General features: G+C 42.8%; 1 protein-coding gene across 2 annotated transcripts in view; it reads left to right on the top strand.

Moving 5' to 3' along the window:
* The window catches only part of FDXACB1 (ferredoxin-fold anticodon binding domain containing 1), a 149,824-nt gene that overhangs the window by 22,903 nt on the left and 104,823 nt on the right, over nucleotides 1–22,098 (top strand). The window contains exons 2-3 of one of the 2 annotated variants that reach the window (XM_078682313.1): nucleotides 13,610–13,744; nucleotides 14,207–14,309. The gene's annotated coding sequence lies outside the window, so the exon portion shown is untranslated. The remainder of the gene's footprint in view (nucleotides 1–13,609; nucleotides 13,745–14,206; nucleotides 14,310–22,098) is intronic. The other variant, XM_078682314.1, reaches the window with a different exon arrangement.

The raw sequence follows: 22,098 nt of genomic DNA, 5'->3' as shown, positions 1-22,098 counted from the left end.
GTACTTGCTGCGCCTCACAACCGTCTTGCATGATGTCACGCGACCAGCACGTTTAAGTGTGTTACATTGTACATGTAAGTGACTGGCTATATCTTTTTGATTTCTTAAAGCTCCTGGATAAAGGGCAGGGTAGCCCGAAATGCATTGGAGCATGTATGAATTTTGATGGATCTTCATTACTTGAATACATGATATGATGAAAGCAATTCTTTGAACTTTGATTGATATGATTCCAATATCAAATGAACAGTTTTGGAAAACTAATTAAAAGAGCAACACTGCAATAACTTGTTTTGGAGTCTTATGTACAGAACCAAAGGAGTGCCCTAACGCGCAGGGATGCATTCATAATTTATGTATGCACACACTTAGCAACTAATGTTCAAAACGTGACGGACGGACACGTTACCTGCAGGAGCACCCAACCCCATACAGCACACATAAATTTGAGAAAATTCTCAAACAAACCGCTGTGCACCTCGCCCACCCACTAAAATCTGTATTAAAAAGTGAGGCAATTACAAGTAAAAGAAAATATTTTTCTGATGATTGTTAAAGTTAAGACCTGGTACTTTGCTGATTCCCCCTGTGTGTGAAGTGGGGAATGAGGCCCATCTCCGTTGGAGCTGCTTTCGGGCCAGTTTTGTACCGGATTCGACTCAATAGAAATCAGCTTGCCTCGGTGTATCAAAGATCTGCTCTGGAAGTGAACTCTATAATGGACATAAAAGGTAATAGTTTGGGAGGACATGTTAGTAAGGAGATCGGGGCTCAATCTGATCCATCTATGGTAAGACACCATCTAAGTCAATTCTGAGATCATTTCAGACAAATAGGATGCATACTGGCGACTGAAGTTTCCTTCTGGCATTAGTAGAGGGGTATCTGGAAGTGATACACCCAAAAATGTAGCGCACTGTCTACTTGAAATCTAGACTAGGGGCATATTTATCTAGAGTCTGTCAATCTAGCTAAGACTTGCAGATACCCAACACCTGTATATATATGCGAGGAGGTAGAGATTCTGTTTCACACTTTATGCTTTTTTGCACACATACTGTGAACCCTAGGCAGAATTGGCTGTCCCCTTATTTAACCGCATGCGTGCGGGCGGAATTCCGCTCGCACGCTGAGATATTTAAAAGCGCATGTTACGTGACGAGCTGGGCTCGTCATCAGCGTAGCAGGAGGCTACCTCATGACGAGCCCAGCTCGTCATCAGCGTCGAAGGGGTTAAGGGTAAGGGAATAAGGTATTATCCTAAAGCAGCGTCACTTTGTGATATGGCCAATGATAGCACTATTGTCTATTCGGTTGGTCCGCCTGTCTTATTCTGAGGAAAAATGAGGAATGAATATAGCTTGCGTTTCTTACAGTATAGTAATCTCTTTTGTTGGTAATGGAATTTTGTATTTTTCCGACCTTCTGTCTAATAGAGAATAATTAACACTTTTTTTTAACGATTTGCACAAGTAGTGATTCACGTATGTACAGTAACAGTGAGCTGAATATCGAAACGGAATCCATTTCCCTTTAGGAGACTAGGCAAGAGTTTATTCTGATGTTTTATGATAATGTTATACATTGAACTGCACTGCCTTGCATTTTATATAGCCTTTATGTTCCCACAAGAAATTAACGAGTATGAACATTGACTTCGGCCCCAAGAATGTAAAACCAAATTTAACAGTATTCATATTCATGTTTTATTTTTTAACTGTCGTGTATTTTTATTATGCTATGGTTAGTATCCAAAAGAATAAAAATACATTGGGCAAATAAAATGTACCTCACAAATTGACTCGTGGCCACCACCACCAGTCCAGACCTATTACTTAGTTCCTCTGTAATTGTGTTTTTGGTATTCCAGTAGCTACATCCTCTCTTGGTTCATCCTTCATAGAGTAGATGTATTAAAGCTATTCTTGATTTCACCTAGGTAATGACTGGACAGTCAGTAATGTGTTGTAGACAATATTCCTATTATTATAAGTTGAAATCAAATCAGACTACTGATACCTTACTCTTCTTCTAAGTAGAGGACGTCACTGATGTCAATGTATTTTGTTATTATGTAGAATGGCTCCCACAAAGGTGCAGCCTTATCCAGTGATCTCCTTCAGTATTAACAGAATGTTTTCACCTAGTATTCACTAGTAGTTTAACGCCATCAACAATCAAATGATCCTGTCGTCCTGCCACAGTGTACTTTCTGCCATAGGACTATAAAGGCATTTCAATTTTAGAGTACATTGTGGCAGTTGAGTTGCCTCCAGTTGCTTGACAGGCAGTTCCATTGACAGGTGGATTTCCTTCTGGTATTTCCATTGTTTTACTTATCCCTATTTTGTATGTATGCCAGTTGCCAATGATTCTTGCCTTTTTTGGGTTTTGCTATTACGCTAGTGCAAGCAAGAAACTCAATTTATACAGCAACTTAGAAATGTGTAGGAATCCACAAATAGGCTTTGGACATACTTGGGGACGCCCATGCTTCAATTGGGCGGTTAAAACAAGGCAGCCATTGTGGTGTCTGCCACACTCCTATCTACCAAGTGGAAATCCTATAAGTTATCCTAGTCAATGATCTACAGTAATGGTCATTCATAGTTTGCAGCCATTCCTGTGACATCCGAGACTTGATACCCAATTTATTGTACTGTGTTCCAGGTTGTCAAACATAATCTCGTTCCATTCCAACTATGTCTTTTATATAGTGAAACAAATGTTGTCATTGGTTATTTGTAGATGGCACGAACACCAACGCTTCATTTATGTAACGAAACTACCACACATCATTTTGACCACATTCTTACACTGTAGTGTGAAGAGCAAGGTGTTTAGTTGATTGAGCAGCACTGGCTAGGAGCAATACGGAAATGGAAGGTGTTTCCAGAGTTTGGTTACTGCTAAAGAAAAAGAGTTGCCTCTTGACTTACATTACATTTTTGAGAAGTAAGCAAAAATCAATTTGATGATCATCTGTTTTGTACACGTGAATGCCATTTACATTTTGCAGCTAAAAAGGAGTTGAAGCTGCACATACTGGCTTATGTTGATTGCATGAGATTTAAACATGCTTATTTTACATTGAGGTAGTTCGTAAAGTTGAAAGAGCTGATCAAAAGTGTCCTCACTTTTTCGCTCAATTAGTTTGGATGATGCATTTTGATGAAATTGAAGATAAGTTACAACTTTTTATTTTGTGTTTAGAAGGATAACTATTACCATAATCCATTTTTATTAAGATAAACACTGGCGCTGAGGGATTAACATATGGAAACTCCACAACCTGTAGTTGCAAAAGCCTTTAAGCAAAAAGTAGTACTTTCAGAGAGCTCCTGAAATTCGAGTGATCCAATATATATCTTAGTGAGTTAGGAAGAGTAATATACTGCGTTGCTGCCTGATCTGAGAATGATTGACGTCCCTGACTACTCTTCCCATAGTAAGGGATTGTCAGTTTCAGCAAAAGAGGGGATTTGAGGAACCCGGCTGAGGAATAATGACCTACATTTTGCTTGGACATAGTTGGGCTCCAGCTGATGGAAAGCACCAATGAGTGATGCAAAGTGACTTAAATGCTATTCTTTGCTCAATGGTGAAGCCAGTGGAGCCGATCTCTGAAAAGAGAGATAGGAAATAGTCTTGGCAGACTGAATATTTTACACCTGCTGCAATCTAGATAGCAGTGCCTTTGGCGATACTAAATAAAGGATATTTCAATAGTCCAATCTAGAGGGAATCATTGCGTAATAGAGGCTTGTTTGGCAGTCATAAGAGAGATGGGGCAGATCTTTTATGCAGTCTCAGATAGTGAAGATATGTGGAGGGGACTTTATTGACTTGAATTCTGAGCATTAGGGTGTTGTCTAAGAGATCTAAATTCTTAACAACTGTAACTAGAGCAAGAGGGGGGAATCATATTGATAAGCCCACATAAGTCTGACCAGTCATGATTACCATTTTTCAAGTTAGAGTATCTCTGCCTTGTTGGTGTTTATCATGAGAGTGTTAGCTCGCATCCAAAACCCCACTTCAGTTAGATAGCCTTTAAAATGCTCTTCACAGATGAGAGAGTTGAAGAAAGGCTGAATGAGGATTTGAGGATAAAACAAGAATATCAATGCGGATAGGTACATTAAATATCTGTGGATTGAATGATGGAAGGAAGCGAAGGGAGGTGAGGGAGTATTTAAAAACAATTCATGTTGACTTGCTCTGTCTGCAGGAGACCCATATAGAGGTTGCTCAAAAGGGATTATTGGGGCAGCTAGGTTATCAACTGCTTGTTTGTACGACACAAGGGACGAGGACGCGAGGGGTGGCTGTATTAGTGCGGCACGGCGGTGTGGTTGTTAAAAGACAAAAAGCAGATTCACAGGGGCGTTGGGTGCTGATGGAATGCCAGGTGCAGGGATTTAACTTTACTTTATGCTCATTGTATGCCCCGACAGTTGACGATCCTGAAGTTATTAACGCTATGAATGCACAACTGACTAATTGGCCCCAGCCCCTGGTGGTATGTGGGGATCTAAATATTAATGGCCTGAATGGTTTATGGAAAAATTATCCCCAAAAATTTGTGGGGAGAAAAAAGAGAAGCCATATGGCTTTGATAAGCCTAATGGAAGATAATGGCTTAGTAGATATATGTGAGCAGCAACATAACGTTGGTGGGGGCAGCACGTATTTTTCTGCACCCCATAAAGCATTAGCAAGGTTAGATTATTTTTTGGTCTCCCCTACAATAGCAACTATAGGTAAAGTGATCAGACTCCCACGCGTCATGTCAGACCATAACCCGCTGATCTTAGATATTGCAATTCCAACGCAATACAAACAGACCTCAAACTGGACTTTTGAGAGAGCCATGTTACAAGATGCTAAGTACATTGACCATATGAGAGAATGGATGAAAGGCTTTGTTTGAGGTAAATAGAGGAACAGCTTCCCCCGCTAAAGTCTGGGATACAATGAAAGCAGGCATAAGGGAAGAGACAATTAGCTACTCAACCAGACGAAACAAGGCAGAAAGGGAGGAGGTGGCAGGGAGAATAAGAATGGTGGCTAATATTGAGGAAGAACTTGGCGTTGCTATTAGGTCCAAACAAGACATTACTGTAATATCGCAGAGACTAACAGTCGCAAAAGCAGCAGTGGGGGAGATATTTGCATCTAAGGCAGCAGGGAACTACCTGGCATGGAGGAAAGAACAATATGAATACAGTGAGCAGATTGGCTGCATACTAGCTATTCGAACAAGGCAGGCGGCCACAAAGGGGGATATTGCGGAGATCATGCTTCATGATGGTAGTATAGTCACAGCACCTAGAGACATATGTGCAAGGTTTCAGGAGTTTTATCAACTACTTTATAGTCCTGATCAAGGGGGTGAGATACGTGATATTGAGGAGTTTCTTGAAGGAGCAAATCTAGAAAAATTGGATGCGGTTGATAAAGGGGCTCTGGAAACAACGATTAATCGGGGGGAAATGCATAGAGCAATCTTGGATCTTCCAGCAGGGAAAGCTGTAGGCCCGGGTTCTATCCCATTAGAATTTTATAAAACCTTTATGCTTGAAATGGAGGGGGATTTTTTCAATTTGATAACTAATATTCAAAATGGCACACCCCCCCAGAGTCTTGGAGTGAAGCAGTTATGATTGTGTTTATTAAAAAAAAAAAAACTACGACTAATCCTGGGTCATATAGACCTATTAGTTTAATGAACAGTGATGTAAAAATGTACTCGAAAATTTTGGCAAATAGATTAGGGAGTATAATAGGCAAGATCGTATCCCCCAGACAACATGGGTTCATCCCTGGGAGAGGCACCGCAGAGCATGTTAGGAGAGTATTAACCCTGTTTGATGGAACAGCAGCCTCACGAGACCCTATGTCATTAATACTACTAGATGCAGAAAAAGCATTTGATAGGGTCTCGTGGGGATTTCTCTGGGCAGTGTTAGAGAAGGTAAACCTTGGGAGCATATTCCTAAAGGCTGTAAGGGCATTATATCCTAACCCAAGAATAAGACTCAGAATCATGGGTGACATGAGTAATATAATAACGATTGGGCGGGGAACCAGACAGGGGTGTCCTTGCTCCCCGCTCCTCTTTGCCTTGTATTTAGATGCATTCATACGAAGAATAGAGCAGAATATAGACATCCGGCCAATTGTTTTGAATGGATGCGAAACAAAAATTCTGGGATATGCGGACGATTTGGCGGTCACATCAGGTGATCCCGAATCGGCATTGCGGGCGATAGAAGAAGAGGCAGCTATATATGGAAAGCTATCAGGATATAAGCTAAATGTAGACAAAACGCAGGTTGTAATAAATCAAAAAATAACAATGGTAGATCAAAGAATTACTGGAACAGCGATATATTTAGGGGTTTTAATCACCTCTGATATGTCGACAGTTGTGGCAAAAAATATAGAACCGATAATAAGTAAGGCCAAGCTTGATTTTAATAGATTGAACAATCTACATTTGACTACAATCGGCCGGTGCAATTTGATAAAAATGTCATTCTTACCTAAAGTGCTATATCTTTTTAGGACCATCCCCCTGTTATTTGATAATAAGTGGTTTAGGGAGTTGGAAGGGGTAACAAACAGGTTCATCTGGGCAGGAGGAAGAACACGCCGCAGTCAAAAAATGTTGTCGCTACCCCGAGAACGTGGTGGGCTGATGCTTCCCGACTTTAAAGCCTATTATTGGGCTACAGTTTTGCAATATATAAGAGGGATGTTGGGGGGGGATATAACGGATAAATGGAGAGGGAGGGATGTGATTCCAGACGTGTATGAGCTCTTGGTCAAAGACTCGGACAGATGGCTTCTTAAATACGATGAGAAAAGCTACTATAAGAAGGTACGCTTTAAGACCTTGGGGGCTGCAATAACAGTATGGTCTATCATTAAGAGGAAGATAAAATTGGGTAGAATGAATCACTATACACCGCTAATTTGCACCTGTGAACACTAGCGCTCCTGAGGCGGAAAGCCGGGAGCTAGGCACTCTACTTTGTTTTTATTCTTGTATGGAAAATACTATCGCTTTTTAATCAAAAATTGTGCTAGCTCCGTAATTTACCTGTTTAATTGTGTCACAGCAGGGCGCTTCCTCCCACCCTATTTGCACAAACCGGGGGCCGATTTTAGGGTCTTCTCGGTAGAATAACTGTTTTGCAAAGGGCGACGACTTTGGCCGCCATTTGCAACTGAAATAACGCGGTCAGCGCTCTAGCGGTCGGGCGAATCACAGCCCGGGCGTATAAGAGCAGCAGGCTGTCTGTCACTCTCCTTGCTAATTTGCACCTGTGAACACTAGCGCTCCTGAGGCGGAAAGCCGGGAGCTAGGCACTCTACTTTGTTTTTATTCTCGTATGGAAAATACTATCGCTTTTTAATCAAAAATTGTGCTAGCTCCGTAATTTACCTGTTTAATTGTGTCACAGCAGGGCGCTTCCTCCCACCCTATTTGCACAAACCGGGGGCCGATTTTAGGGTCTTCTCGGTAGAATAACTGTTTTGCAAAGGGCGACGACTTTGGCCGCCATTTGCAACTGAAATAACGCGGTCAGCGCTCTAGCGGTCGGGCGAATCACAGCCCGGGCGTATAAGAGCAGCAGGCTGTCTGTCACTCTCCTTGCTAATTTGCACCTGTGAACACTAGCGCTCCTGAGGCGGAAAGCCGGGAGCTAGGCACTCTACTTTGTTTTTATTCTTGTATGGAAAATACTATCGCTTTTTAATCAAAAATTGTGCTAGCTCCGTAATTTACCTGTTTAATTGTGTCACAGCAGGGCGCTTCCTCCCACCCTATTTGCACAAACCGGGGGCCGATTTTAGGGTCTTCTCGGTAGAATAACTGTTTTGCAAAGGGCGACGACTTTGGCCGCCATTTGCAACTGAAATAACGCGGTCAGCGCTCTAGCGGTCGGGCGAATCACAGCCCGGGCGTTACTTATGAAGCCTGACTTCCGTCCGCGCAGCGGGCGGACGCAGCGGGCGCGCCGATGGCGCGCCGGAGGCGCGCCAGAGGCAAGCCCGTCTGGGCCCGTCCGGGCCAGACCGGGCCTAGGGCCAGCCACTATGCCCGTGTTTCCCCCTGGACCCATAAGGTACTCTAAGGAGGATCTATTGTCATTTCGACTCATGGGCAATTCTGGATGCCCGCACTGGGTGGGTCCTAGCCCTCCCTTTTGTAGATGCCCTGTCTGTCCGGCCCCTTACAGTGGGGAGTCGGTCGGTAAGAAGTTGGGTAGAACTCTGCAGATGGCTCTCCTGAACTGCAGATCGCTTCCGAAGCATGCGGTCGAGATCCACCTGCTGTTAGAAGACGGCAAGTTCGACCTGCTCTTCTTGACGGAGACATGGTTATCCCCTCACTCAGACTTCGATATTGTATCGGCGCTCCCCAGTGGTTTCAATATCCAATGTTTGAATCGAGACAAAGGTATGGGGGGGGGACTTGCCATAATCCATCGGGAGTCTCTGACCTGTAGATTGAAGGAGGGTGGAATTTTAGATGCAGAAAGTGCTAGTTTTAACATTCAGCTCTCACCCACCCACTCCCTGTCAGGTCTTCTCATCTATAGACCCCCGGGGAGTCTAAAACACTTCCCTGACTCCCTGTTAGAAATCTCCCTATCAGCTGCCTCTCAGGCCCCGAATTTTCTGATCCTGGGCGACTTGAATATACACTTCGACGATCCCAAGGATAACTCTGGGGCTGAACTGATTACCAACCTTAGCTCCTTTGATCTTGAACTGACAAATAAGGAAGCCACCCATAATAAAGGTCACTTGTTAGACCCGATTTTTTCCAACATCCCCCAGATTACAGCCAAACCCCCCTTTCCCCTATTATGGTCAGACCACTTCCTAGTTCCTTTTTCATGGGAATTTCTCCAAGGAGGAATCAAGGTCCCTTGTTCCCGTACGCTTCAAAGGCCATGGCCAAGGCTGTCAGTAGACAATTTGTCATCTGCTCTCGAAAAATCTGCCCCCCCTACAGAATCCGATGTTCTACAGGCAGACATAAATTTTCGAGACTGGCTCACTAATTCCCTGGATTCGGTTCTGCCTCTTAAGCTCTGCACAAAAAAGAGCAATACGTTCAAATCTCCCTGGTTCTCGCCCGAACTAAGAGAAATCAGGAAAGAGTGCAAAAGAGCCGAGCGCGCCTGGCGCAAAGACTGGGCATCTATTCACAAAACCGCATATAAAGCAGCCCTTAAACGTTACAAACTAGGACAACAAAAATCTAAAGCTGCCTTTTTTGAAGAAAAAATTCGTCTCTCTTCTAATTCTTCCAGAGAAACATTCAAAATTATGAACATGCTTCTTAAAGTCCCAGCCCCCTCTTTGGTCCAGAATGACCCAGTACTGAGATGCAATCAGTTAGCAGAATTTTTCGACACCAAAATTCGGAAAATTCTAGATAGCCTCCCTCAATCCTCCATCACTGAACTCGTCGAGATCCCTTCCCCTGACCCTACCTCTCCCCAACTTGAGGCTTTCAGTCCCATATCCAAAGAAGATTTTTGTAATATCTTTTCCACTATTAAAAGCGGCTCTCCCTCAGACCCAGTCCCGATGCACATTCTAAAGCAAACTTTAAACATCATTGCTCCGGTAGCCACGGAGTTACTCAACTCGTCGCTATCCTCGGGCATAGTGCCCCCGAGCTGGAAACAGGCCAGAGTCAAAACACTTTTAAAGAAACCAGGACTAGACATCTCCGATCTGGCCAACTTTCGCCCGATCTCGCTTCTACCTGGACTGAGCAAAGTGGCCGAAAAAGTGGTGAATAAGCAGATCTCCGAGTACCTAGAGGTGAACCATCTCCTCAGTGACTCTCAGACTGGTTTTCGCCCGGGTCAGGGCACAGACACCGCCCTTTTGGCGGTGACTGAAGAGGTAAGATGCATCTTGGATTCAGGGGGATCAGTAGCTCTGATCCTCCTGGATCTAAGTGCCGCATTCGATACTGTGGATCATGCTGTCCTGGCCCAACGCCTGGCTCTGCTGGGCATTACAGGATCAGCCCTCAAATGGTTGCAGTCCTACCTGGAGGAGAGATCCTTCAGGATCTGGGAAAATGGGTCCATGTCAGAGCCCTTCCCTCTTCAGTGTGGGGTGCCGCAGGGCTCCTCCCTCAGCCCCACACTGTTTAATGTCTACATGGCCCCGTTGGAGAAGGTGATAGCCCCATTCGGGGTTAAAGCTATAAGTTATGCCGACGACACGCAGCTTGTCGTCTCGCTGTCGCAACATGAGGGCAGCCCGGTTGATCTCCCAGACTGTCTTACAGCCATTTCCTCCTGGATGTCCAGTTCAAAACTTAAACTAAATGGATCTAAGACGGAGATCATGCTCCTAGGCAATCAATTCACCTCTCTGCCCCCTGAGATGTGGCCTGCCTGTATGGGAGATCTTCCACCCCCTAAGCAGCAAATAAAAAGCCTAGGGATTTGGTTCGAACCCCAACTGACCTTCAAGACTCATGCGCAGAAAGTTGTTGGAGGTTGCTTCGGCCTGCTCCGGGCAGCCCGGAAGGTACTTCCTCTCCTCCCGTTTCAATCTAGAAAGCTGTTAATCCAGGGTTTGATTTTGTCCAAACTGGATTATGGTAACTCCCTTTTCCTCGCAGCCCCTCTTGCTACCATCAAGACTCTTCAGCGAGCTCAGAATGCCGCAGCCAGGCTGTTGATGGGGGCGCCGAGACGGGCCTCAGCCAAACCATTGCTGAAAGCCCTGCACTGGCTCCCCATCCAAGAGCGGGTCTCTTTCAAGTCTCTCTGTATTGCACATAAGACCTTGCAGGGTAAAGGCCCTCCAGCCTTGAGAGGATTGATCCGACCTTACAAGTCGACCAGGGCCCTTCGCTCGGATGGAGAAAATCTGGCCATTGTCCCACGAGTGAGGAAAGCACGAACAGGAGGCCGACGGTTCTCACTGAATGTGTCAAACAAATGGAATGCTCTCCCTAGAGAACTCCGAATGGAACCGAATCATCTGAAATTCAGAAGAGCACTTAAAACCTTTTTGTTCCCTACCACCCTCTAACCTTGCTTTCGCTTGAGTTCACCAGGTTCAGATCAGGATTAGCGCTGGGACGCTCCAGGGCAGCCATGCGCTCTACAAGTCCAATTCAAATCAAATCAAATCAAATCAACCGCTATATGGGAACCCATCGCTCCCAGGAATATTTCATGACTCTGTAATGAAAGGCTGGGATAGGCAGGGGGTAAGAACTATAGGAGATCTTATAGGGGCGGCAGGGATAATCACTTATGAGAATGCGCAACGGCTATATAATCGAAGGCATAGAGATTTTTATAAATATCTAGAAGTTAGGTCTGTTTTATCAAAGAAGCGTGGTGGGGGTGCTGATATGCAAAAAATAGATTTAATGGAAGACATAAGATGTGAGAAAGGATGTTCCATATCACAACTATATGGTGAAATATGTAAATATAAGGAGGATGACTCTGAAAAAATGTATGAGAAATGGGGAACAAAATTGGGGCTGACAGGGAATGAGGCAGAGAAATCGTTAAAACTGTCAAACTCTGTGCTGAGAGCAGCAAATGTGCAAACCCAGCAATATAAAACATTGTTTGAATTATACCATACCCCCCACAGGGTGGCACAGTGGGGTGGAACAAGAGGCATAACCTGTCCAAGATGTCAATCCAACCAAGCTGATACTATCCACATGTTTGCTTCATGCCCTGCTTTAGATAAGTATAAACAAGAATTGGAGCAGTTTTTCAAGAACTCGTTGGGAATGAGTATAGTATTGCTAGATGAAGTAATGATCTTAGGGGTAACAAAGGACGGCTTGGAAGTACCTCACTACGAGTTTTTGTATATGGCCATGGCACTAAGCAGATTATGTATAGCGTCGCCATGGAAAGACCCCAGACGGCCGACACTACAACAATGGGTCTCCAGGGTTTTGGCGATATACACGTTGGAACAGGCCCTATTTGAAAAAAAGGGAAGGGCAAGAAGAGAGGCTGCGAGACGGATATGGGCTCCAATAATAGAATGGAAGTTAAGATTGGGGGAGGCTTAAGTATGCAGCAAGATACCTAATAGCCTTAACGACTTTGAGTTAGTAAGAATCAACATAGCTAGAATTCGCATGATGAGCTTATTACATGGATTAATTTACTGAAATGAATTTTTGCTTATTTTCTTATTCTGGTGAAATATATAATAAAAATGTATTCTTGATGTTGATGAACAATAAAAAAAAAAAAAATTTAAATTCACACCCCGAGATGTCATCCAGGCGGATGATGAACTGTGAGCCATTTACCTATATTACGAGGGAGATCACCAGAATATATTTCAGATCCAGAAGCGGTGTTATGTGGAGCAGAGCCTTGAGTTGGAAAAATCAGGCACTTGTAACTATGGCTGCTTGTGGCCCTGCAGAATGATGTTTGTCAGTAAGAATACCCAAGTTTCAGACTGTTTTAGAAGGCACTACGTATATCAGTGGAGACAGACTTTTCAGTATTGTTCCATATTGAAGAAGTGCGGTCTGTCAATATTATTTTTGACTTTGTGGGATGTAGCTTCGGAAAAATAGTTGTGCCCGCCACAAACTGCTGCAAGGTTGAGGTGACCAGAACATCCTAAACCATATAATTCTTAGTCCTTAGCAGTTTGAGAGGAACGAGGTGGGTCAAGTCAAATTGTAAGATTACTCTGGATTTTTGTTTTATGTTTTTTGTACATCAATGTAATGACCCTGCCACTATTACTTCAACTGGCACTTACATTTACCTAAATATGTAAAATCAGGTGTTAGCTTAAAAACATCTTATTAATACTCTTTGTGGTCTCAGCAGTCTAGTAGCAGACACGTTGTCTCACCCAGCAGAATTGTTGCTCTATCTCGCACTCCTCTTCCTTGCTTTAGTTTCCTTCCTGTACCCCAGGATCGTCACCCATGATAACTCCCCCTAACCGAGGAAGAGAGCATACAGGCCCTGACACTACCAGTATTTACAAGGACACAACAGGCACAAACTTGCCACCTCAGGGCATGGGTGCTGTTGAAATCATCCTTTGTTTTCTTCTGTGAGATACAAGCTCGTGGTACTTGCTTTGGAATTTGGTAATTTTAGGCTCTTTCTAGGTCTTCCTGCTCAATTTGTCTGTTATTCTGATATATGTTGATTCAGTGCGCCTGGGTGTGATTTGTTTTTATTCGTACAGTTTAGCTGTCATTCTAATGCTTTACAGTTTGGTTCTTTTAGATGTAATCTGATGTAAACATTTGTTGGATACAGTAATGCTCTTGTGCTACAGTGCCACCTTGCTTCACCAGCTCCATACCTGGTTTTAATATCTTAGTATACATTAGTATCTTAATCGATGTTGAGCTTTCAGGTCTGTTTAAAAGAAAACTGTCTTGCGAAGCATATACTATAACATTAATACTGTCCGTCCACACTTAACTTGGAGCATGCTCTGCACATTTTAGAATAGGTTTTTAAAACCTTTTTTTATTTTACAAAGGTTTGCCACAATGTTAATACTTAATCACTTTTCTGAAACTCTTTTATAGATATTTTATTGACGAGGCTGTGGGTCTCTAAGTAAGCTGAGCTGTGGGGAGATGGATTTTTCGAGCTACTTATAATGCTGCCATCACTGGTCATTGCAGAGGGCTGCAGATATCAGAGCAACACAACCGTTCGAGGTGAGACTAATGCTTTTTCAGTAAGCTAAGCAAGAACTGCAGCTCCAGGAGCCATTATGGAAATAAAGTCCAGTTAGCCTTTGAATCTGTCTCCTGTGCCCTTCGAGCCACCCACCAAGATTCTCTCCCCCTCTCTTTCAACCATAGATGGGATCATTTTGAACTCTGCATTCTTTCTGTCAAACACTTGAAAGTTAATTTGCCTTTAACAGCATTTGCAGCACTGCAATGAGCCTATAGCATTCTTGTAGAGCAGACTTCATTAACACAATTTGTATAAAAGCCTTGATAATTATATTCATTCTCTCTACTAATACGATGATTTGGGGAAAATACAATACTGTTATAAGATGTTACAAAGCCGTACTCTTTAATAATTCATACACATCTTCAGAACCATTGTACCCCTTTAACAGTGATAATAGTATTGAGTAATGCCTTGCTTTACATCTCCTCCTTCAGGAACTTAAATGACTTCTAGTACAGTGACAGTTGCAACTTTATTTGTCGCCGCCAACTAAGAATAGAATTCCACCAACACCAAAAGGTACTTCTTGACTAGCTGGTAAGTTGGAGGGGCCATGATATTTTTCCCAAAATGACTCCAAAGAACCGCTTCCTCTCCCCAACTGGCACCAAAGGCGCTTCACGTGTTAACTTATGTACTTGTCACTAGCAGTACACTGATGGCATTGTGTTACAAACTCGTCGGCCGTGGTGTCCACATCCAATTGCCATGCGCCTCTCATCTTCAAATAAAGCTGTTCATCTCACCTGCATGATCTTCTCTTTGCACTGGTGCAGCCAAGGCCTTTGAAATATGTGTAAGAGAATACTGATCTACCCAAAATTTTTAAGATCACACAGACCTGCACATGTGAATGCTTTGGCCACCCTTTTCGGACATCTTTATTGGTGCTACAGCTGTGATGCCCCTGTCTCTTCATTGATGAATGCCGTCATTACCTTCAGTAACCTTCTGAATTCCTCTCTTAGCTGATCTCCTGATGGATGCGTTATTTGTCTCACTTTATGGACTACCAGTTTAACCCCAAACAATGCTGTATACTCCCTAATCAGTTTCAACTCATTACTAGCAGCGGCCTGTCCAGGTAAGGGGGGGGGGGGGGGGGGGGATTTCGAAAGACTATGAGGAGGGAAAATTACTTCTTTATTTAATTTTCCCTTGTGGTCGTCTGTCGAATCCCCCCCCCACACACACACACACACAACCCTGCCCCAACGCTCTTAGCTGCAGTGGTCATTACAGAAAACTACAAGGAACCTCTTTGTAAGAGACTGCCCCTTTTAGTATGATCAGCCTCTAGTTTTTGATTGGTGCTGTTGATTTTATCTCTGCCCAGCGAATCCCTGCTTGGGGACTGCCTCAGGAAAGCGACCCCTAATCAGGGATCCACCCACTCACTAGACTAACAGGGAATAGTGGGTGGCCCCTTGGCAAAGGCTTGTGCTCCCCCTGGGCCCATTGTATTATTTCAGTCTTGGGATTTTTAAAATATAGGGGTGAAGGCTGCCCAGCCTGGGCATGGCAATGCCCTCATCCCTTACAAATGGCGACACATTCTGCTTGTCCCAGCATAGGCATTCCCACACCCCAAGTAATTGGGACAACAGTCTTTCTGCCCCTGTAGGGCTGATGGGAGTATTACCCCCGATCTGCACCTTTAAGTACCATTTTTATCGGGAGACTTGGGTGAATGCTGGGTTGAAGGAAATGTGTGGCTCCTCGAAGATTCCAGAACTTTCCATCACAGAAATGTGAGCAAAATGTTTTTATTGTAAACAACTAAGGAGTGGCTAAGTGAGAAAATAAAAATAAAAATAAATAAATAAAGGTTTTTTTTGTTATATTTTTATGGTTTTGTGCCCTATCTAATCAGTGAACCAGGAAAGGAAAGATCTCTCTCTTTTGAAGAAGGACCCTTACTCACCACTAGTTGGTGACATGCTTCATCATTGGGTCCCCGCTGGGGTGGCCGAATGCCTCCCCAGCGTGCTACAACGCCTGAGTTACAGCGGAGCTGGATGGTGGGGAGTGCAACAGTGTACAAACAAAGTATGTGAAATTAACTGTGAGTGCAAGGTTAAAAATACAAGTTAGAGCCTATACAATTTTTTTTAATAAAGGCCAACCTGTAATAGATTAAAAACAGAATGAGCGAACAAACTAGGTTCTATATTAGGAAACCAGTGTCCTATGAATAAAACAAGTGGTCAACATGTTTCTGCTGTTCAATTTGCAATTTTTGCTCAGCATTCGTCAGGACCTAAGAAAATAGAAGATGGTCCTCCGGTGGTATGCGCGCGCTAAGGCGCACCCTCCCGTGAGGCTCTAAGTGTAAAAAATACAATTGTTGTATGTTACTCACGGTTAGTACCCGTGGATGCTCACTGCAATTCACAGGAGCTAAAAAACATTTCGAGAGAACATTACTCTCCCCTTGGGTCGAGACAGAACGGGAAATCTTCACGCGGTCCCGATTTGAGTAACCGCGACTCCCAGCCTAGTACCTACATTCCTGGTCGTTGTCCGCCCGAAAGTTTTTACACTTAGAGCCTCACGGGAGGGTGCGCCTTAGCGCGCGCATACCACCGGAGGACCATCTTCTATTTTCTTAGGTCCTGACGAATGCTGAGCAAAAATTGCAATCCGCTCATTCTGTTTTTAATCTATTACAGGTTGGCCTTTATTATAAAAAATTGTATAGGCTTTAACTTGTATTTTTAACCTTGCACTCACAGTTAATTTCACATACTTTGTTTGTACACTGTTGCACTCACCACCATCCAGCTCCGCTGTAACTCAGGCATTGTAGCACGCTGGGGAGGCATTCGGCCACCCCAGCGGGGACCCAATGATGAAGCACGTCACCAACTAGTGGTGAGTGAAGTCCTTCTTCAAAAGAGAGAGATCTTTCCTTTCCTGGTTCACTGATTAGATAGGGCACAAAACCATAAAAATATAACAAAAAAACCCTTTATTTTTATTTTTTGTATTTATTTTTTCTTCTCACTTAGCCACTCCTTAGTTGTTTACAATATATTGATAGGGGTATAGGAGTGCCTGCTCATGCCCTTTCTCTCTTGTTGTTAATTCTACCCAAAATGTTTTTTAGTCAAAGCTTCAAGTTTGCAAGGAATTCTGGGTAATAAAACATGGTGAGAGCCACGCAAGTCATCCCACCCTGGGTTCCCTAAGCTGTCTAGTGTTCATAAATGTATTTGTTTGCTAGGTTTACCTGCTAGGTGCTGGCTGACCTTCGTCCCAATAACCACAGCTACCCAAAAAAGGTCAGTTTTGAATGGAAACATTTGATGTTTACATTTTGTGTTTTCAACCATTTTCTGTTGCGCCAACTTGGCATACCCACACAAGTGAAGTACCATTCTTATCAGGAAACTTGGGGTAATTCTGGGTAGAAGGGAAGTTGTGGCTCTCCACAGAGTCCAGAACATTACATCACATAAATGTGTTTTTTGTCAAGTTTGAGGTTTGCAAGGAATTCTGTGTAACAAAACCTGGTGAGAGCCACGCAATTCACCGTACCCTGGATTCCCCTTTGTGTCTAGTCTTCAAAAAAGTACAGCTTTGCTACGTTTCCCCAAGTGCTGACAGAGCTAGGGCCCAAATTTCACAACTACCCACCTTGCAAAAAAGGGTCAGTTTTGAGCAAAAATAATTTGATGTATCCATGTTGCGTTTCCAGCCGTTTTCTGTTTTGGGTACTAGGCCTATCCACACAAGTGAGGTACCATTCCTATCTGTAGACATGTGGGATCATAGAATAGTAGAACATTAGTTATTACCAATTGCATTTCTCTGCATTTTTGCTTCCCAAATGTAAGTTCGTGTGTAAGAAAGAAGACATTTTGGAAAATACCCTCTAAATCTTATACTAGTACGGGTACCCTCACATTCAGAGATGTACAAATAACTGCTGCTCTTAAACTCTGCATCTTATGCCCATTTCAGAAATACATAGGTATCCTCAATACCTATTTTTCACTCTACCACAGTGGTTCTTAACCTGTGACCCGGGGACCTTTGGGGTTCCACAAAACCTACACAGGAGGGTCCACGACTGCTTAGAAAATTAAATAATATTAACAGATTGTTTGAGTGTATATAAATGAAGAAACAAAATGTACAAATGGAATTTGAAATTGGAGGCTCAAAATGAAGTAAATATCATCAGATTGAATTGTGATAGTAGTGCAAGTGCACCAAACAATATACTATGGAAAATGGACTTTAGAAAAGCTTTAACGTTCCAATTAAAATAACATTTAGATTTTTTTTACAATTGTTTGTGAATTTAATCAAATATCTTATGATTTGTAGATTTGTTTGATGAAGGCTCCTGTCTGTATTTATTCTGTATTTCTTTGCCATTCAAATGATCAAATATGCTTAGGTTGGGTCCCCAGCTTCCAGCAGTTACTCAGTGGGGTGTCCCCGGATTCCAATAATGATTCAGTGGGGGCATGTGCGTTCCAAAAGTGATTAAGTGGGGTCCCACAGAAATCAAAAGGTTAAGAACCACTCCTCCAGTTAATTCACCTTGTGAACGGGTCTATACTCGGTACACAATGAAAAACCATTGTATGGTGCATATCAGTTGTTGGCTCTGGGTACCTTGGGTTCTTGGAGAACCCACAAACCCTATATATCCCCACAACCAGTAGGGTCTAGTGGACGTAATGGTATATTATTTTTGTAAATCCACCATTGTGATAAAAGTTACAGATAAAAACATTGTCACAAATGGCTATTTTTTCCTAATCATTTTCTATATTTCTTTATTTCAACAGTTAGGTTTTTTTAGAGAACCTTGAGGGATCTATACATATGACCCCTTACTGAATTCAGAATTGTATCTACTTTTCAGAAATCTATAGCTTACCTGGATCACCCTTTGGTGTCACACTAGCTTCCACCACAAATTGGAAGTAGGTTGAGAGCACAAGAAATGGGAAAAATTGTCTACCTCTTTGAAAAATGCCAAAACTGCATTAAAAAGTTTTTGTATTTTTATTCAGCTCTGTATGTTCCTGAAAGTTGGGAAGATGGTGACTTTAGCACAGCAAGCGTTCGTTTTTAGGAATAAAACACACTCTTATCCAGAGCATTTCCCCCCTATTTTTCCCTAAAAACTTAAAATGTTGCTATATTTTGCATCTTTTCTCTGTTTACTCCAGCGCAGTCCACAAATCATGGGCACTATTAGAATCCCATAATGTTTGGGGAAAAAAGGATGTAAATTTGGTGTGGATACTTTATGTAAAAAAAGTTATAGAGTCCGAAGTGCGAACTACTACAAATAGCTAAAAAAGGGCTCAGCACTAAGAGATGTTGGGGTAGGCAGGCCCAGCCCTGAAAGGAAAAGGGATGACATGCAGAATTGAAACTTTACATGTCCTGACAGTGAAAAATCAAAATTGTCGTTTTTCACTGCAGGAAGGCTGGTAGTCCTATTGGCTAACATGGGTTTCACTATCCCACGCGCTAAATGCTAGCTTCCATTTGGGACCACCGAATATAGTGCTTTAAAGTATAAGATTAATTGTTACATTAAACATGACTTATTGCTGAAGTCAGATTTAAAGTGCCTTTTTTCAAAAGATTACTTTAGAAAGTCACCAGTTTCTTGCCGCAATCTTGTAGTAACAGTTTCTGGTTAACTACAGAAATTGCCACCTGAGACAGCCAGCTAACAGAACAGGTGCGAAGTAGTCCCAGGAAGGGGAACAAAGGGTCTGCTGGAGGGAGGGGGTGTGGCCTCTTCCTTCTAGGATGGCCCTGCGGTGGTGGCCACAGATTGCCTACCTTCAGAGAGGCAATCGTGAGTCACACCTTAGCTTGCCAGATCATTTGTGAAGGTAGACACTCTGGCGTCTCCTTCAGAGGGGGAAACCCCTTTAGAGAATTGGTTTTCCAGGATGGGTGGCTAATTAGACTAGATAGACCTCAGGGATGTGCCTATGGCTTTCTTCCAGGGAAGAAGTGTCCCACAGCTTGGATTTGGGCACGAAGATGCACAGCGGGATTGTTTAGTGCCACCTCTGCAGGAAATTATGTAAAAGTGAGTAGGGTGGCCTAGTGGTAATTGTTCCCCCATTGGCTAGTGAGTCCTCCCATCCTATTGTCTTGAACTTAGCATAAAAGTGGCACCCCTGGCTCCCAGCCTCAAAACACTGCTTGTGTCCAGCTGAGCCAGTTCTCCCGGGACTTGCCCTGAACTCTACTGGTGTAGCTGAGAGATCGAATCCAAGCCCCCATTATGTCCCTCCCAGGTCCTGAACTCTTGGCTAGTGCTAGAGTGTATTTCTTCTTGCCGCAGGACTGTACCTTGTGAGCCAATGCCAAGCATAATGGTTTCGAAGCCCAGAGTCTGAGGTTCATAGACTACAGCTATTTGTCAGTTTGTAGTTTGCCTTGAAGAGAACCAAAGCTTTCACTGGACTTCGCAGAACTGTTGGCCTCGAACGTAAGGCCGAACTTCGGCTTCAGAGGACCTTGCCGACCTCGCAGTTGATGAGGAATAGAACCAGAAAAGTTACTAAGTGTGAGGGTAAAATCTTGACTGGGACCAACCCAGTGCCTTCATCTGACTCCAACTGTCATCGCAGTCGGCCTGAAACGTTGATTTTGCCCAGAACCCTTGCGTTCCAGGCTTAAAAACTACCACTAAGAGTAAAAAGCACTAATTTAAAACTTTAAAACAATTTCCAAAGTTTTTGTTGTGAAAGGTAATGATTTATAAACAAAAGCTTCAAAAATGGTCCCCCCCCCCCATCTGATTTTTATTTTTTTATTTTTGTGTCCAGTGGAAGAGAAAAATATACTCTATTGTTATAAATTGGAGTGGGATTTTGGTTGCGTTGAGTCTCTTATTAAATGTTCTGGTAGTGAGAAATACTGTGTGCTTGTTTTCCTTTGAATTAAGCTTAACTGCTCTGCGCCACATCTACCGAGGACTGAGCTAAGGTTTTATTTAAATAACCCTAACCGGACCTAATATGGAATAGCGACATTATTACCTGGAGAGGTCTCACAACCTCCCCAACTAATAATCCAGTTTTTCTGACAGTGTTCATCTACAAAAGACCTTGATACCAACATAATTTTCTTCTTGGCATTCATGCGTATTATTTTTCTATGGTCCCCTAATGGTGCTAGCTGAACAACCCTCTTAGCAAGATACACCATCTATTCTGTGTTCCTACCCCTAAAGATTACGCCCATGTATAACACGCCTACCAGATCATCCTTGCTTTTGCCATATTCATTTGGAATATTATCTGCTTCTTCAAGCTCACCCATGTGGTCACCCGTGTCAAACGTCTTGTCACCGGCTTGTGTGTAGAGAGATCCTGAATCTCCCAAAACTTTGATGCTTTTCCTGTTGTGTTGCATTTCACACTTTGACACAATCCAGACTTCCTTTCCCTTTCATCTGCAAGACAAGTTTTTTTTGTCTCACCCCCACCCCCCCTTCAGTATTTTCCCTTTTATGATGTGAACTTTACCCTACATACGCTGGCTTAGTGTCCCACCATCCCACAATTTCTAAACACATATTTCCTCTAAAAGCGCGCTTCAGTATTCAATGTGGGTCCCAAGTTCCATTGTTTAAAACATCTCACTTTTCTTTCAACGCCAGTTTTGGATTGAATTCTCCTTTACAGAAATGCCACCTTTCTTTATCCCCCCCCTTTCTTCTCAGACACTGCCATATGTTCCATACAGTGGACTGTACCATATATATAAGGTACTCTTCGACAATAAGTTTCCCTGCTCCTTGGGATCGTTGGGCCAACAAGTTAACTGATCCATAATAAAAGTATCTGCCAGTTCTCTTCCATGGGATCCTCATCAATAGTCACAAGCACTTGAATATTCCCACCCATGCGCGGGGACCCCGGAAAATATATAAAAATTATATATGAAAATATATATATACAGCTCTATATATATAATATATATATATTTTTTTGTATTAAACAATCAATGCAGCCTTCCAGACACAACAGGCGAAGCAATGCTGTAAAATCTTGACATTTGCACCAATTTGTATTTTAACTTACGTTAGCCTAATAAGTTAGATTGTTGTTTTAATTTACTTTGTTAGAATGACAGCAGCAAACATGTAACATCCCCCATTTTTTGTCAGAAGCAAATTAATCTGTTACCCTGGAAGCATTGGAAGAAGATTTTTGGCTTCTAGTTAATAGTCAAAGGTATATAAAAATTCATGACTTTAAGAAAACAGAATGTCATACTTTACAGTTTGGAGGTTTGCTTAGCCTGTTGTGTCTGGAAGGCTGCATTG

The sequence above is a fragment of the Lissotriton helveticus genome, chromosome 3_1, assembly GCF_964261635.1.
Source record: "Lissotriton helveticus chromosome 3_1, aLisHel1.1, whole genome shotgun sequence".
NCBI lineage: Eukaryota > Metazoa > Chordata > Amphibia > Caudata > Salamandridae > Lissotriton > Lissotriton helveticus.
This window is presented reverse-complemented; position numbering and strand designations above follow the sequence as displayed.